The sequence below is a fragment of the Pipistrellus hanaki genome (genome assembly GCF_964339955.1).
Source record: "Pipistrellus hanaki genome assembly, chromosome: 7".
Classification (NCBI taxonomy): Eukaryota; Metazoa; Chordata; class Mammalia; order Chiroptera; family Vespertilionidae; genus Pipistrellus; species Pipistrellus hanaki.
The window spans coordinates 41,783,632-41,801,111 of record NC_140509.1 but is presented as its reverse complement, the minus strand read 5'-3'; the positions used below and the strand labels follow the sequence as shown (position 1 = coordinate 41,801,111).

The following is a 17,480-nucleotide window of genomic DNA, read 5'->3' as shown; positions in this document are numbered from 1 at the left end:
AATGTTTATTAAAGCATTACATGTAAACCTGAAACATACCTAAAGCTTCAACACTATGGTAACAGTTTAATAAAATGAAATATATCCACCCATTAGATTGGAGATGTTTATCTTCTGCTAATTTCTATATTATCTGTGTTTCTACTATGAATACATATTAATTTTGCTAGCTAGGAACTTCACCCATAATGATGCAATGAGGTAGATACTATTATCTCTCCATTTTAAATATGAGGAAACTGAGGCACAAAGAAGTTAACCACGGTCACACAGATAGCATGTCATGGAATCAGAACTTGTCTTACATTGACCTAGCTCCAGAGTCTGATCACTGAACTCCTTTGCAAACATTCACATTTTTACAAGAATTTAAAGCAAAATGCCAGAAAGAGGACCTTTATGGGCCAGATTTTCAGGGCAAATCAGGAGGCACACGGTGAAGCCGAAAGTTCTCTCATGTCTCACCAGGTTGTCTCTTTTTGTTTGGATTTTTAGTCAGATTATCTGAATAATTATCTATTTCCTTCCTCCTCATCACCATCCCTTCTCCCCTCAACACACACAAAAACACAGCTTTGTGGAATTCTCATGCTGCAATTGGCAACACTCTTGTTCCCTTCCTGACCCCAATAATTTCTTTCCTGCTCCTAAAAGCCAAGATAGGCCCTACAAACAACTCCTCAGGTCTATCTAGACAAAGTAAAATTTAACTCACAATCCAGTATAAAATAAAGAATCTTCCATTTCCCTTACACACAGAAATGTATACTATTTTTCCAAGGCATTACGAGGTAACTTGTATAGGAGTAATGTAAGTTCTTCAAAAGATGTTTTTAAAATACAAAAGTCTCTTAACAAACTATGGTGCATCACATGTGAATAGGCAAGATTACAGGATCCCGTCCTGTGTATCATGTGGCATTCCTATTCTGGCCTCCAAACAAAAGCCTGACAGATGTAAGTGCTTATAGATAACACTCAGAACCATCTGAACCATCTAGGGAGCTTTGAGATTTCTGTAAGGGTGCACAGATGATCAAGTTGCAAGAGACTAGAGAAATGCTTTCTATATCTTAGAGGGGAAAAATCAGTATAAAGCAAGCTCTAGCCATCTGTTGTTCTAAAATTGGACACTTGATCAGGTTAAAAAGAAGTGAAGTTCCTGCCCGTGGATGTAGGAATTTAGACTATTAGATAGAATATCACCACGAGTGATGAAATTATCTTATTAAAGAACAAAGACAGCTTTCTAACTTCAGGGACCGATAATAATTCTCCTCAGTTACAGTTCATAAAGGGGTATGATATTCTGTTATCACAGACCTTATTAAAGACAAGCCTCTCTTACTGAAGGGTGGTTTTACACCTAACTGACAAGTGAGATTAGTCCATATTTCCAGGAGACAAATATATACATTATCATCTCTTTTTTTCTTTTTACAAAAGTGGACCTAACAAAAGATTGCCTTTCCTAGGAATGAGATTAGTTAGTATGATATCCTTCAATGATAAAGATTTATCAATAAACAATCCTATAATTCATATGGAACCATGAAAGATCTCAAATAGCAAAAGCAATCTTGAATAAAAAAGAACAAAGCTGAAGGAATCACACTATGTGATTTCAAAATATACTACAAACTACTGTAATTAGTTGACTCTGCAAAACAGCCTGATCCCAAATGAACTCACACACTGCAAACTTCTTTCACTACATTTTTAAAAACTAGCAACTAGTCACTTCTAATGAACGTGTGAAGTAAGATAGAATATAAATATGTTAATTTAGTTATGCTTTTATGATATGAATTTTATGAAACAGTGTGACAACTACTCCACATATTAGACAAACTTCCAGGGGAGTAAAGATTCAATAACATCATTTTTAATATTCTGTTTACAAGTTGGGGTTGAATATGGCACTCATTTCTGCAGACATGTGAAATCCAATCCAATTACAATATATTAAAATGCTTATATTCTTACCATGTTTTAACAATGCTCCTAATTTCCTTTATGAATGGCCCTAAAACATCTTTATGAGTGAATTAATTTATGAACAAATCTAAAACCTATATAGATTCCCAGAAAGATGACCCAGTAGGTTCTAGAGCAAATTAAGCCTGAAATATCCTTGGAGGCAAAAATGACCAAACTGAGGCTGCCCTATTTGGGGCACATCCTGAAAAGGAAGGGTTCTTTGGTAAAGACAATGCTGGGAAAAGAGAAGGCAGCAGGAAAAACAAATATGAGATGTACTGACTCTGCAAAAGAACCCACAGGCGTGAGTCACAGGAGCTGAGCAGGGCTGTTGAGGACAGGACTAGGTGAACATCACTCATTCATTGAGTCACCAAGAATCAGAGCTGGCTCTACAGCCCATAACACACACACACACGTCTTTATTTAACAAATGATACTGAGTTGTTACGAGTGAATATAGACTTCTAAAAATTATTTAAATCCTAAAGTACTAGCATCAGTTTTACATTGAACATAAAGTTGGATCAACATAAAAGCCATGAATCTCATACTTCCATACTGCTAAATCATTTGGGTAACTATATATCTTCCTATAAACAGAACCTAATGCTATGGTATTAATTTACAATCTGTTATAAGTACTCTCATCCCACCGAAACCGACTTGGCTCAGTGGATGGAGCGTCGGCCTGCAGACTGAGGGGTCCCAGGTTTGATTCCCGGTCAGGAGCATGTACCTAGGTTGCAGGCACATCCCCAGTGGGGGATGTGCAGGGGGCAGCCGATCGATGTTTCTCTCTCATTGATGTTTCTGGCTCTCTATTCTTCTTCCTTCCTCTCTGTAAAAAATCAATAAAATATATATTTTTTAAAAGAAATCTCATCCCATACCAAGTCTACTAGCATTCTCTCTCATCAACTAATACACTCTCCCTATTAATTACCTTTACTCAGCTTGCTTCCCATTTATATATTCTTTCTGCTCCTTAGCACATGCACTTCTGGTTGTTGTTTTGTTTGTTTGCTTGTTTGTTTGTTTGTTTGGTCTTCTGTTCACACAAAGGCATATGTGATATATATAACTGTTGATCCCAATTTCAAGGAACTGAGCAACTCCAGAGGTGCATATGAATCTTCTGGAATTAATACTCTACTTTGTGAATTCCAGAACACTGATGGCACAACCCAGCAAGGGTGGACAATTTGACTCTGAGATAATGGTTTCATTTCTTTCTCCTTCCATTGTCTCTCATCCTGAAATGATCCTAAGTAGCAAACATAACAGAAAACTTAAGAGAAAAATTATTTTTTAAAAATGTATACTTCCTAAATCTTGTCATATTCAAGGCATTTTTAAAGCTTCTCTGATTTTAATAGTTGTTTAATCTAAGTTGGTTTGTCTTATAAATATTGCATATACAATCTCTCTCAAAAAAAAGGAATAAATGAATTTGTTATCCATTGATGGTATCTACATTGCTATCCAAATGGATCACTGTCAGGCAAGTTTCCTGTCCCTGTGATCATGATCTTTCAGGTCCCATTATTCCTCTATCTGGTGTGCTCTAGAAAAAGGCCATCTGGACCCCAAATTTGAAAAAATTAGGAAGAGCCCCAACAGGACAATTTCTTAAAAACTTCTACAAAGGAAAGTGAATTATTTGAATCAAAAGTAAATTGATTTATTTTTTAGGAGATATGCTTCTCTAGGGCCAAGGATAACATTTAATCAATTTTATATAGTAACAGCATAGTTCAAGAAATATTAGAAATACTATTGTCTGCTTTCTTTGTCCATGATAATTAAGCAGAGTAACATTTATGGGAAGAAGTAAAGATGAGGCTTGACACATCTGCTTACAACTGTCATCATGTTTAAATAAAAATAACCCTCAGCCTTCCAAGGCTGCTAAGCTAGATAAATGATCCTTAGTGGAAGTGGAAAGCGTGGCTGAAAAAACTGGACAAGAAAGGACTTTGCAGAGTCCAGTTCTCTGGAATAATAGCTTTGGATTAACCTGAGGGTCATCTGAATTATTGCCGGATTTATGGAAATTGAGGCGATGAACTTAAAGACACGGTAATTTGGAAGGACAGAGACCACTGGAAAGAGACAAGACAAATGAGGATGAACTCTGTGAACCAGCAGGACAAAGAGGCATCTACATTTCTAGGAGTGTACACCCTTTCTGATGGCCCTAGGTTGGTCTGCCACCACTCTTTCCTTCTTTTTTAGTAGTAAAACTAATACATTTTATGGTCAATGCCGAAACCGGATTGGCTCAGTGGATAGAGCATCAGCCTGCGGACTGAAAGGTCCCAGGTTCGATTCCGGTCAAGGGCATGTACCTTGGTTGTGGGCACATCCCCAGTAGGGGGTGTGCAAGAGGCAGCTGATCGATGATTCTCTCTCATAGATGTTTCTAACTCTCTATCCCTCTATCCCTCTCTCTTCCTCTCTGTAAAAAATCAATAAAATATATTTTAAAAAATAAGATAAAAGTTATGGTCAATGACTTTCCTTTGGGCTCCCTATTTATTTGTCCTTTTCTTTCTGATTAGCATTAAGTAATGTAGCTTAAAACCCCAGGCCTCCACATTCGAACCCAGCTGAATTACCTCTCTTGGAAATGGACAATAAAGATGCCCTTTCGGGGAAGTCTGCTTCATGGGAGCCTGGCAGGCTCTGAAGAGAGGAGTGCAGCCCTGGCTGCCAGGAAGGCCTGGCTCTGGTTTCATGCCTGACAGCAGCCTTTGTGCCCTCTGTCATTCACTTTCCTACCTTTCCCCGCCTCTCTTAGAAAGGTGACACAGAGGGTTGGTTCCTCATTGACTAGTCCCCTGCTCTCATGGATTTGAGTCACAGAAACATTTTTTTAAACAAATTATTATAAGGTAAATACCTTTATAACTGCCATGCTGGTGGGGAAGTAGAACTCCGCCTGTGTTGCATCCCTCCCTCCTCGCAATGTAACCACAAAGTAAATTTCCGGGCTGGGCTGGGCTGGACTGGGCTGTGGACCGGCTGCATTTTGAGCTATGGGGTCTCGGCAGTATAGGCTGCTATTTGGTGGCGTGTTGCTCCAGAATGGTGGCAGGGCCTGTGTCCCAGCTGGGGGAAGCCGAGTGTTGGTTTGCGGGAACCAGGGTCTGTGGTGCTGTTTATTTTTAAATGGCCAGTATGTATCATGGCAGCTCCTGCATCAAGCATCTGCCCCCTGATGGTCAGAGAGCATCATAGCAACTGGTCAACTGGTTGTTTGGACATTCGGTCTACCGGTCACTTAGGCTTTTATATAGATAGATAGATAGATAGATACATAGATAGATAGATAGATAGATAGATAGATAGATAGATAGATAGATATAGATTGGGAAATGAAAAAGTAGTAAACTTTAGTACACTGTCATTTAAACCATTAGCACCATTGAGAATTAAACTTCTATTTCTTTGAAAAACATATCAAGAGTAGTTTGAACAGTTTGCCACCTTCTTCCCATCCTCTACCTATGACACAGAATACACATCTTTTCTATGAAAATTCTGGGAGAAATTTTTTCCCTAAATTATTTTTCAAGTGGAGAGGCTGGGCTTTGCAGAGAATAGTAAAACATTTTGCTTCCCTGATCCTAGGGTAGCAATACATGCAAACTTAACCAATGCCGTTTATTCTGTGGGGCCCAGGCAGCGTGGATTTATGATAACGGAGTTGGTTACAATCAATACTTGATCTTTTCTTCTAGATTTAGCACAATAACATAACATTTCCCGCCTCGCTCACTAGTAGTAAATACCCTAATAGCCTCTAATGCAGCTTTTTACATACCAAATCCATCATGGCTTCTCTTTGCTTACTGCATTGGGAAATGTGTTTTCTCCCCACTTTGTACACAGCTTTCATTAACACTACCAAGTATCCCTTACAAAACTGGGATATTAACGTTCATCCAACTTAGTTGGCTAGTAAATTCAGAACAATTACTAAAAGCCTCTAATTTATTCTCTTACTCCCAAAGTAAATATCCCTGACATTAAGGCAATTTCAAAAGCCTGGAGAAAGAGAGACATAGTAAGAAAAACATTTTATATCCTAATACAATATTTTTATAGTCTATTTTTAAATGCACAAACCCATGGTTACTTTTAACACAACCATTCAATTACAAGCACAGTGTTGTATTTTTGAGTCTTTAAACACTTAAGAGAAGAACATAAATGAGTGAATTTAGGATTCTTAAAGACAGAAACCCACTGAACATCAAGATAATTTGTTTTGGGTATATCAAAATAATAGTTATTATAATTAAAATATTAAGTTGTTATTATAAAGATATTTGTAACTATGTGTGGCGATGGATGTTAACTAGACTTTTGGTGAAGATCATTTCACAATATATATCAAATCATTATGTTGTATATCTGAAAATAACATAATGTTGCATGTCAATTATATCTCAATTTAAAAAACATACCAATAATCTAAAAAAATAAAATTTTAAAGCTATAAACTTTCTTTTATTCAAAAATGGTCTTTTCTCAAGGATTTAGTAAGGGAAAGGAAAGAAATTTTGGTATCTAAAAATCAATTATACCCGTTCCATATTTTGGAGGAGGGGAAAGGGATAATTTAGAGCTATCATTTTAGTAACAATAATATATAATAAAGTGTTCCATAACAATATTCCTAACCTTCCTGGTAATGATGAGCTCCTAAAAAGAGGGTATACTCTGAATTTTATTAATTCTAATCATATATTATATATCCTGGATCTAAGGGAAATCACTTATTTAAAGGAAGTCTTTGATAACCTCATATAGGATATTTGAAATGTTTTTGAAATAAATTTCCCTAGATGTGTCTCATCAGGAAGGCATCTAATTAGCTGTAAATCCCTCATTGGATAATAAAGTATTTACTCACATTTCAAAGTACAAAATACCCTGGCTTACATCCAGATTTTGTTTCAGCAGGGTAGCAAAGATGAAAACTGTTTAAAGCACCTGATTTTCAGTTTTAAAACAGTGCAACATAGCTGTTCTCACATCAAGAATGACTGATTCTCCCTTCAAGTCTTTATCTATGTATTTTTTGGCTGGGGGTGGGGGTATTTTGGGGGGCGACAGGGGAAGGGGGAAGTGGGTCTCACTTTTTTTCTGTCTTGTTTAAAAACCCACCAGGTGCCAGGGGATTTAACTACTATTCATCACTGGTTTTACAGCTCTTTACTAAGTTTTTGAATAGCAAATGGAAGAAAACAAAGGCTTCAGTGATCGAGCCATTCATTAAGTAACCCATAACCCAGGATAATACATTGTGGAGATTAAGGAAATTATAAACAATTAAATAAGCATCCGTTCCTAAAGTACCTATAAAGCACCAGGACTTAGGTCCTTCCTCTCTTGGTAACTCCTTCTGCTATTAACTTTTACCTTGATTTTAGAGAGACAGCAAGCAGAGGGCCATAGGCTAATATTAACTCGAATAGGTGTCGTGTGTGCCAGTGGGAACCAGTCACGTTTGCTAGCGCCCCAGGGCCAACTTTCCTGTCATTATTTCTATTTGGAAGCAGAGCCGCAGATGGCTCTCTAGGTGGTGAAGCCAGGCAGTGAACGATTTGATTTATAGGATAAGCCCACTGGCTGGGTCTCTGCACATGTTCAGAATGCTGATGATTAACACCCGCTGGGCATTCCCCTCTTGGTTCCAAGCTCCGCTATCAGGTAGGCAAGGCTTCAATAATGGGTGAGACAAGAAGCGTATCTCAACTGGTAGAGAAACTATTTCTAGGGACCAAAAGACAAGTTGCCACAAGGGTCTGAGCTGCTTAAAGAGTAGGCCACCTGCACCCTCCTTCTTCCCGTCCTCCCCTCCCATTCCGACGCAGGTGTTATTAAATGTGCACCTCCCCGGACCTACCAAATCAGCATCTAGGGAGGAGAGATGGGATCTTGGAATTTTAGTAGGTTCCCCAGGTGATTCTTATGCATACGTTTGAAAAGTATTGGTCTAAGGAAGATAGACGGATAACGAGAAGATACATTTAGTAACTTGCCTGAAATAATTTCATATAAAATCCACTTTATTGCAACTAACTCATTAGGCAGTTTCACTATTCCCATTATGATGGTGAGGTAACTGGGTCAGAGAGATTGCTAACGAGGAGCAGCTGCTCCCATACCAAGGTATGCAAATTTTAAGTCTACAGAAGGGGTCAGCAAACTTTCTGTAAAGGAACAGACAGTAAATATAGTAAGTGCTGTGGGCTACATGATCGCTGCAACAACTACTCAGCTCTGCCAGAAGAGTGAGAAAGCAGCCACAGACAGAATGTACATGAATGAGTATGTCTGTGTCCTAATAAAACTTTGTTTATGGAACAGCTAGATAGGTTTGGCCCATGGCTACAACGTACTGTACTTTGGTCTAATCCCGTGGTTGGCAAACTGCTGCTCTAAAGCCACATGTGACTCTTTGGCCCCTTGAGTGTGGCTCTTCCACAAAATACCCCGGGCTGGGTGAGTCGATTTTGAAGAAGTGGCGTTAGAAGAAGCTTAAGTTTAAAAAACTTTGGCTCTCAAAAGAAATTTCAATCGTTGTACTGTTGATATTTGCTCTGCTGACTAATGAGTCTGTTGACCACTGGTCTAGTGCCAGCATGTCAAACTCGAGGCCATGGGCCACATGCCCGCCGCCGGCTGAAGTTTGATGTTTGGTGGTGCATTGTTCATTCCAACATGGACACCATGAAATAGTTTGTTTGTTTTTTTTAATTACAATTGAAAAATGGTAAATACTAATTATTTGGACCTTTTCCTTGGATAGAACAGCCCAATCTCAACCACTAATGGAAAATGAAGTATTAGCAGAGTTAGTGTACACGGCTAAAGTTGTGGACCATTTTTTCAATGACTCCAACTGGGTACTGGGATCTTTTCATGATGTTTCATTAATTCCTCTATATGTCCCATGTGTAGCTGTCAGATGCTGGATAGAGCCAAATGGCATACTCCTAGGCACAAATTTACTTCCAGCAAATAAGATAAATAGGTCCAAATCTTATCACTTTAGTTTCTCTTAAGAGCAAATAAGTACAAGTGACACATACATTTTGTGACTGTGTAATACATTCCAAGGCAAAGACTGCTTTTTTTTTTTTTTTTAGGAGAAGAAAGCTTCGCATACCTATTACCAGTTGCTTAAAGTAGTTTTAAACTGTTATGATAACATTCATGAAGCCAATAAGACATGCATATTCTTGTTCTCTGCTAATCTTCCTCTGTTCCATTTTTCTCAAATGTACATTTCTCTACATGGTTGGATGAGTTTAAGTAAATTAAATATGCTTCGTCCCCCTAATAAATATATGAACCTACATGGCTTAATCCCATTTTTATTTGCTTACAAGGCAATTATGATACAATTGTTTCCGTATAGGGGTCTCACACTACAGGATAACATTTTATATACAGATGATTGTAAAGTGAGAAGTAAATTATGTGAAGGCAATTAAACTTAACTGACTTAACGTGGGACAGGAAATGAGAGTGGTGGGATCCAGTCTGATCCCAAGATTTGAAAAGTAGTACAGACACATCTTGTTGCTAATTGTGGTTATATTAAGAATGATATTTTTAAAAATGTTTTTCTTTCAATTATGTGTATTATTTTTTCAAACATCTTCTATGTTATCTGGGCACAAGTACTCATTACGTTGTCTGAGCCTAACTACTACTTAACCTCGGGCAGTTCGAAACAATTACCGAGATAGGAGGGCAGCAGGAACCAAATTTAAGAATCTCTGCTTTAACAAATAAGTGACAGAGTTGAGAGCATTGGGTGACCCTGAAGAAATGACTGGAGACAAAGTCCTTAACATAAACATCACAATCAGAAAAGGAAGAGTTTGTGTTAAAACCATTTTGAAAGGTCACTCTCAAACAGCTTACTCCTTCAAATCCCAAACAATGTCCCCTGGATAATTTGTATAAAAAAAAATTCAAAGACACACGCTTGCAAATTACTGTTTTTTCCCAATTCTTAGGGACTGAGCAAAGCTTTTAAAATTATAGGCTCCAATCTCTATGTTGAAAGAGACTGGCTTCCCCTACGCAGACAGAACACACCCGTCTGCAGCAAGGAGAGGGGGCGCCCGCGCCAAAGTAAGGGGGAGCAGGGACTCGGGAGACTGCCCCATCCCAGCACTTGGGTACATTCAGTTTTTTTTGTGGTTTTCATCATACTCTCAATAATGGCTTTTAATTTCTATAAGACTGCTCCAGGCTATTGTGTAAATCCTAGCTTGGAAACTTCCCTCCCCCAAAGTTTTCCGTATGTCAACCACTGATCATTAAAGTAAGTTTGGTGCCAACAGGAATCCCCACTTTGGGGTGTGGTGAATAAAAAATTTTGAAAATTTTATTCAGTGTAAAGAGCTCAACGGTGACACAGCAGAGCTGTAAGAACTGCACAGCCATGAGCTCAATAGTGTTAACTCAATATGAAATAGCACAGCTGCAAAGCCTGGCTTCTGGTGAGGTCCCTCTCGGGCTCAAAAGCTCTACCCTGCTCTCCTGAGACACCTGTGTTTCAGCTTCAGCTCCACCCTGGGAAAACCCCAGGCCACCATGACAAGAGAAAGTTAAGGACATGCACTGAGAGGGAAGGAGAGAAGGAGCTGACTTATATAGAGAGAAGTCCCCACCCCTGACCCCTGATTGGTCCATCCTCATGCAAATGAGGGCTCCAAATCTTCACAATTTGATTGGGCCAAAAGCACTGTCTTGGTTGGTTGTCAAAATAGAGCTGCTCTGATTGGTCAGTAAAGATGCTAATATGGATATAGTTGTGCAGTTTCTATTGGACAGGGATAGTCTCAGTCCTATTAACTGAAATACAATTCCAAGAACTCCTTTATAAGGGTTGGCTCAGGTGGCAGGAATACAATGCAGGCTAGCAGTTCAATGCAAGAGGCAGGTAATTTAGTGCAGGCTTCTCCCTCTGTTTAGACATGGCTGCTAGGCTCTGTTTTTATTTTATTGTTTTAAAATATATTTTATTGATTTTTTACAGAGAGGAAGGGAGAGGGATAGAGAGTTAGAAACATTGATGAGAGAGAAACATCGATCAGCTGCCTCCTGCACACCCCTCACTGGGGATGTGCCTGCAACCAAGGTACATGCCCTTGACCAGAATCGAACCTGGGACCCCTGAATCTGTAGGCCAACACTATCCACTAAGCCAAACCGGTTAGGGCTAGGATCTGTTTTTAAATTTGAGTTGTTAGCTACCAGGAATCCTTCTTGGTAGTTATCTTCTTTCTCTGGATCACACATGTCAACTATTAAGTGTGAAAATCAAAGGGAAATGAACACAAATCCAAATTAGTGGTTCCTTAGTGGGGAGAATAAGGGAGTAGATGCCATGGGGAGGGTACCAGGGGATTCAAGGACCTGGGGATGCTCCCGTTTTTCAGCTTGGTGATGAGTACTGGGGTGTGTGTTCTGTTCCTATTCTTTGAACTGTACCTCTAAGTTTTATACTTTCTGAATGTGTATTTCACAGCAGCAACACTATATATATAGAAGGGCCTTAGGAGTTGGAAGTGTGAGCAGAGTTGGATCACAACCCATCTGCTTTTCCTTCAGTATATGCTTATCTGGATGGGCTCTGGAGAAGTTGATGAGTTTACTTGGAAAGCTGTGGTTACCTTTGGTGTTATTAACCACAAAGAAGGAGTTAACAAATTAGCATTTTAAAAATACCTACGGTATTTTTATTGGTTTTTAGAAAGAGAGGAAGGGAGAGAGAAAAACATCCATCAGTTGCCTTCCGTGTGCACCCTTACCAGGCATCAAGCCCGCAAGGTAGGCATGTGCCCTGACCAGGAATTGAACCAGTAACCTTTCAGCTCAAGGGACAATAACACTCAATCAACTGAGCCACACTGACCAGGGCCACAAAGTAGCATTTCTTGTCACCCTTGATTTACTAGGTATACGTTCCAACAATATGCAAGCTGTTGTTTTTTTGTCTCCTTTTCTCTTCTTTTATCCTATTCTACTCTCTCCTCCCCACTTAGGACACAGAGGACAGAACATTTTAATTTACACCTTAATTTAAAAAAAAAAAAAATTCTTTGTTGTCCATATGCTAAGCTCCTGCCAGGAATGATACTAATAGAAGCTAAACATGTATAGTTGCACGTCCTACGGGTAAGAACAATAGGTTGCTATTGCTCTTTTAAGGCTGTTAGCGCCTCTGCTCAGGGGCCATCAGTACTGCGTGGGACCCCTGTGGACCCAGGTGTGTCTGACTCCATTGCTCAGGTTATCTCCATTGACATCACCTAAACACGAGTGAGTACACCATCCGACTGGTTCACAGAAAGGATGCCAAACGTTTCGGAGCAGTAAGCCAGGCATTTTACTTGCCTCATTTCATTTCCACGACACCCCCGGAGGTTATGTATTCCATGCCCAAGTTGCCTTTCTAAAACCTAAAGTAGTTCACATTAGTGGGCTTTCCAAAAGCACACGCCCAACAAGTGGTGGCTCAGGACTCGGTCTCAAAGCGGATTTCTCCAGCGCTCCTTGAACCATCTCCCCTCACGGAGCCTCAGGGAAACCGCTCTGGGCCAGCTTTAGGAAACTGAAGCCCCTCTCCTGTGACAAATAACGCCCCACTCCCTGCCTCTCCGCCCGCCCCCCAGCTACCGGAAGCAACACACCGAGATTCCCAAGGCGGAGGGAGTGAGCCGCCTCCAAGCAAACCACAGGGCGCCCGGGGGTGGTCACTGGCCAAGTCCACAGGCTGCGCCCGGCCAGCGCGGTCCTCCGGGCAGGACGCCCCCGCCCTCCCGGCGGGCCCCTCTCCGGCGGGGGAGGGGGGCGGAGAGGAGCCCCGCCTGGCCACCCCGAAGCCGGCCCCAAGGCCCGAGGGGCCGGGCGACCAGAGAGGACGCTCCTCTGCGCTGCACACCGCGCCCGCGAGCCACACCTGGTGACCCCGCAACGCCACCATCACCACTCACTCCAAACTCCGGGAAGTCACTCCGGAGAGAGGAGGGGGGCGAGCCAAGGCGAGGAAGTTCTCTGCTCCCCGCCCCCCCCCCCAAGTCTATATTCTAGGGGGGTAACCACAGCAAAGCGATAGGGAAGGGGCCCCCAGGAGAACCCCCTCTGGCCCCGGCTTTCCCAGAGGCCGCAGGGAAGAAGGCAACGCCTCCCGCCTGAGTCTCTTCCCCAAGCAGACAGCGTCTGGGGCGCCGAGGGCGCAGCGCCCCATCCCCGACGCCGTCCCCCCAGACCAGAGGTCCCCCCAGATCACAGGTCCCCCCGGGGGTGGGGGCGCCGGCGCGCAGGACGCACGGTACCTTGTCCTCCCGCGCTGGGCGTCCGCGCCGCAGGACCCGATGCCGGGGCGGGGTCGGGTGCAGGGAGAGGACGGGCACGGGCTCCCGCTGGCTCCGGCGGCCCCTGGGCCTCGGCGCCGCCCCGCGCCGCCGCTCTCCGGGTGCTCCCCGCTCCCCGCTCCGCTCCCGCAGGCTACCTGTGGCCGCGCCGCCCGCCCGCGGCTCCGGAGCTGGGCCCGCAGCGCCCCGCAGCGGCCGGCAGGGCGCGGTGGGGCCCGGGGAGGTGGGGCCTTGGTCTGCAGCCCGCTGGCAGATGGGGCCGCTCCCCTTTGCCCGGGGCGGAGAGGGCTCGGAGGTTATGGGAGGGAGAAGGGAATCAGGAGGAGAAACCACCCCTCCACCCGTGGCAAGTGGCTATGTCAGTATCCTCGTGGTTCACGGAACTGTGGTCGCTCCATGATCCAGAGGGCTGGGGAGGGGAGAGGAAGCCTGTACTCCCAAAGCTGGATGAACCATTCTTACGAAACGGGCAAAACCTTTAGCCTTCCTGACTCCGATATTCACAGCACACCTGACATACCGTGAACTCCTGTTTTTGTTTTTCGGTTACTTCTTCAGTATCTAGATGAGTTCCCGAACATAGTAAACACTCAATAAATTATTGTTGAGCGAATGTATGGATAAAGGGGACCTTCAACCTTTTCAAGAAGCAGGGCAGGTATCTGCTCTCCAAACATAGAACTCTTTGGGACAAGCTTATTTTGAACCTTTTTTCTTTTTTTTAATTAAAATATATTTTATTGATCTTTTACAGAGAGGAAGGGAGAGGGATAGAGCGTTAGAAACATCATCCATTAGCTGCCTCCTGCAAACCCCCCATTGGGAATGCGACTGCAACCAAGGTACATGGCCTTGCTGGGACCGAACCTGGGACCCTTCAGTCAGCCAGTCCCCTATCCACTGAGGCAAACCTGCTAGGGCCTGAACCTTTTTTGTTCTTATCCTTTCTGAAATAGGCCTGGTTTCCAGGGGCGGGGGGGGGGGGGGGGGGGGGGGGGGGAATGATGATCTCCTTTTTCTTAATTAAAATATTTGTCTCCCTCTCTCCAGGGAGCATTAGGCAGGGAAAATCCATCCAAAAAAAACCCTACCCAAACCAGGGAAGGGAAAGTGCTCCAGAACTTCCCCCACCCCTAATCAGAGCTGCCTTCTTCAGATTTGTTCCCTTCTGCAAACCCCCCCCCCCCCCACACACACACACACACACATCTAGAGCTATTAGAACACACTTCCTTCCCCTGCCCATCAGGTCCCCTGAATTTCTCTGTGGACAGGTCACTAGGGAGTTCTAGGTGGAAACCCCCAAGGTCAAAGTATGTATGCATGGCCTTTCTACCAGATCATTTATTGTTATATTTTTCCAAATGCAAGGGTTTTCCTAGTTAGTTTCTTCAATAAACTTTCAAAGATCCAAAGAGCTCCATTCCTATGGGAGGCTTTTAGAGCCTCATCATAAAGTCACAGTGAGATGGAGTTTTACGTTACATTTATGAGCAGTCAGAGCCACCGCACATTAATTCCGCTGACAGGAACAGAATGCCCAAGCCAGCCTGTAAGATACGTGAACGGCCTTGGGAGCTGACGGGTCTGTGTTTGTTCCCAGACCTTGATGAATGGGAATTCCTAGCAGGGGAACCTCACCAGAGCCAAAGCAAGCAGCGCATAAGGGCTGCTCAGAGATCTGGCTTGCTTATCTCCAAGTGGGCACTCGGTTCCTGGGCAACTAATGAAAGGAGAATCCTGGCCCTCCCACTGTATGAGAAAGGCTCCCAGCCTGCAGTTCTGTTCTCACCGCTCTGCTCAGCTCAGTCACAGTCAGCTTCAAAAGTCCACCCCACCAACCCCTCCACTGCCTCTTGAGAAAGAAGTCTGCTCTGTCAATAACTTTAACTGCTTTGTGAGAAATAATCTCGAATTGCCAGCAACCTTTCTTTAACGAGTTGACTGTCCTAGCTGTCTCTTATGTAGGTAGTAGCTTCAGTTTATTCTTCAGCCCACCATTCTGGCTTCCAGCCATTCTATTCCCTGAAACTGCCCTTGCTAAGGCTTCCACTCAGGAAATCTTCCACGAGCCCTTCCGGGATCATATTCTCCTCCTCCTCCAGAGGAAACCACCTGAATTTGTGGTAATGATTTTTTTATCTTGAATATATTTAATGTCCCTAAACAATGACACATGACATTGTGTCAGTTTTGCCTGGTTTTGAACTTTTGTAAAGGGAATCATTTTATGTGACTCCTGTGCAACTCTTTTCACTCAGCATTCTCTTTCTAAGATTCAACTATTCAACTTCTCTGATTTATAATTTTTCATGGCAAGAAGGTACCACAATTTATCCAGTCTAATTTCTGACATTGAGTTGGCTTCAAGTTTTTGTTATTGTAGCTATGAGCATTACTAAATATTTATCCTGATGTGCAAGAGTTCTTAGAATATATATGTACAAGTTAAATTATTGGGTGTTGAGATATGTATGTGTCCAAATTTACCTGGAGAGGCTTAATTGTTTTCTAAATTAGCTATATCAATTTTCATTGCCATCAGCAGTGTAGGACATTCCCCTGGCTCCACATCTTTGCCAGTGCTTGTTTCATGTGTGTGTGTGTGTGTGTGGGGGGGGGGGGAACAGGGGGGTTAGTAGGTGTAAAATTATTTCTCATTATGGCTGTGATTTATATTTCCCTAATAACCAGTTCGATCAAGAATCTTTAATGTTTCATAACTATTCTTGTTTTCTCTTTTACCCTGTTTCATATGTTTTGAGAAATCCTTCCTGACCCTGAGGATATAAAAATGTTCTTTAATATTCTTTTCTAAAAGTTTTGATTTCACATTTAAGTCTACACTTCATCTGAAATTCACTTCTCTTCTCATTTGCAATGCCGGAGCTGCGTTATAATGGGTTTGCATGTGTGTATGAGTCTGTTTAGGTTCCCTGTTTTGTCCCATTTGGCTATCCTTAAGCTATTACCATACTGTCTGAAAATATGTGGTTTTATAGTAAATCTTCTGATCATAGAAGTTCAACCCTTACTTTGTTGTTTTTGTTGTTTCATCTTCATAAGGGTCTCAAGTATTCTTAGCCTTCTGCTCATCCATGGACATTTAGAATTAGCTAATCAGGTCCCATGAAAAATTTGGGATTTTGGTTTGGAACTGACTGCAGTGGGTCTATGCGGTGAGCTGCATTATTCATTTACAACGTTTTATTCCCTCCCCACCTTTGCCATGCTTTCCTATAGAAGCGTAGACTCCCCTGCCCCATTGGTTTGGGGCTGTGTGACTTGTCTTGCCCATGTTGGAGCAGAAGCTTTAAATATGTTGTGACTTTGTGCTTCTTCCACCTGCCTTGAGCTTTTGCCTTCTGCCATGAGAATATCATGCCCAAACAGTGGCTGCCCCTTCAGCTGGGATCCCAGAATGATCCCAGAATGAGAAGACACATGGAATTAATTATTCAGAGCCCAGTATCCATGGTACATGTATGAGACACAGGGTGGGTCCGTTTGGAGGTTTCTTTTCAGATTATTCCCTTTTATTAAGAACTGCCTCTCACTCATGAGAGTACCTCTGCAGCCACCCACTGTACCCCCAGCCATAGAGGACTGGACCATTCATTCAGTGTACTTATTGGTATTTGACCACCATCAAGCTACCATATTGCACATAGAATACAGTGTAAATAAGTGCCCTAGAATTGTGCTTCATGGAGAATGTGACCACTGTGCTAAGCAAGCAAAAGCAGATGGCCCTAGAGTCTAGTGGTGAGTACATTCGTCAATCAAATATTAAATTACAGCTGAGTAATGATCTGAAGGAGTTACAGGACATGGTGCTATGTAAAGCATGATTAGGGAAGAAATTAGGCCAGGAATGGACCACTGGCTCAAACAACTAATCTGATTTTCTTGCCTGGTAATTAAAGATAATAATAGCTAATACTTCTAGAGTGCTTACCGTTTTTAATTCTTTTACATAGTTTAATGTATTTAATTCTTCCCACAACCACTTTGAGGTATATAGACATGAGGAAATTGAGGCATAGAGAGGTTAGGTAGCTTGGTCCAGATCACAGAGTTAGCGGT

General features: G+C 42.3%; 1 protein-coding gene across 4 annotated transcripts in view; it reads right to left on the bottom strand.

The window, feature by feature from the left end:
• ANKRD6 (ankyrin repeat domain 6) overlaps nucleotides 1-13,597 on the bottom strand; it is a 129,396-nt gene extending 115,799 nt beyond the window's left edge. For 2 of the 4 annotated variants that reach the window (XM_084890433.1, XM_084890439.1), the window contains exon 1: nucleotides 13,356-13,595. The gene's annotated coding sequence lies outside the window, so the exon portion shown is untranslated. Of the gene's footprint in view, nucleotides 1-13,355 lie in introns of all 4 variants that reach the window. The other 2 variants (XM_084890434.1, XM_084890437.1) reach the window with 2 other exon arrangements.
• Nucleotides 13,598-17,480: the final 3,883 nt, after the last annotated feature.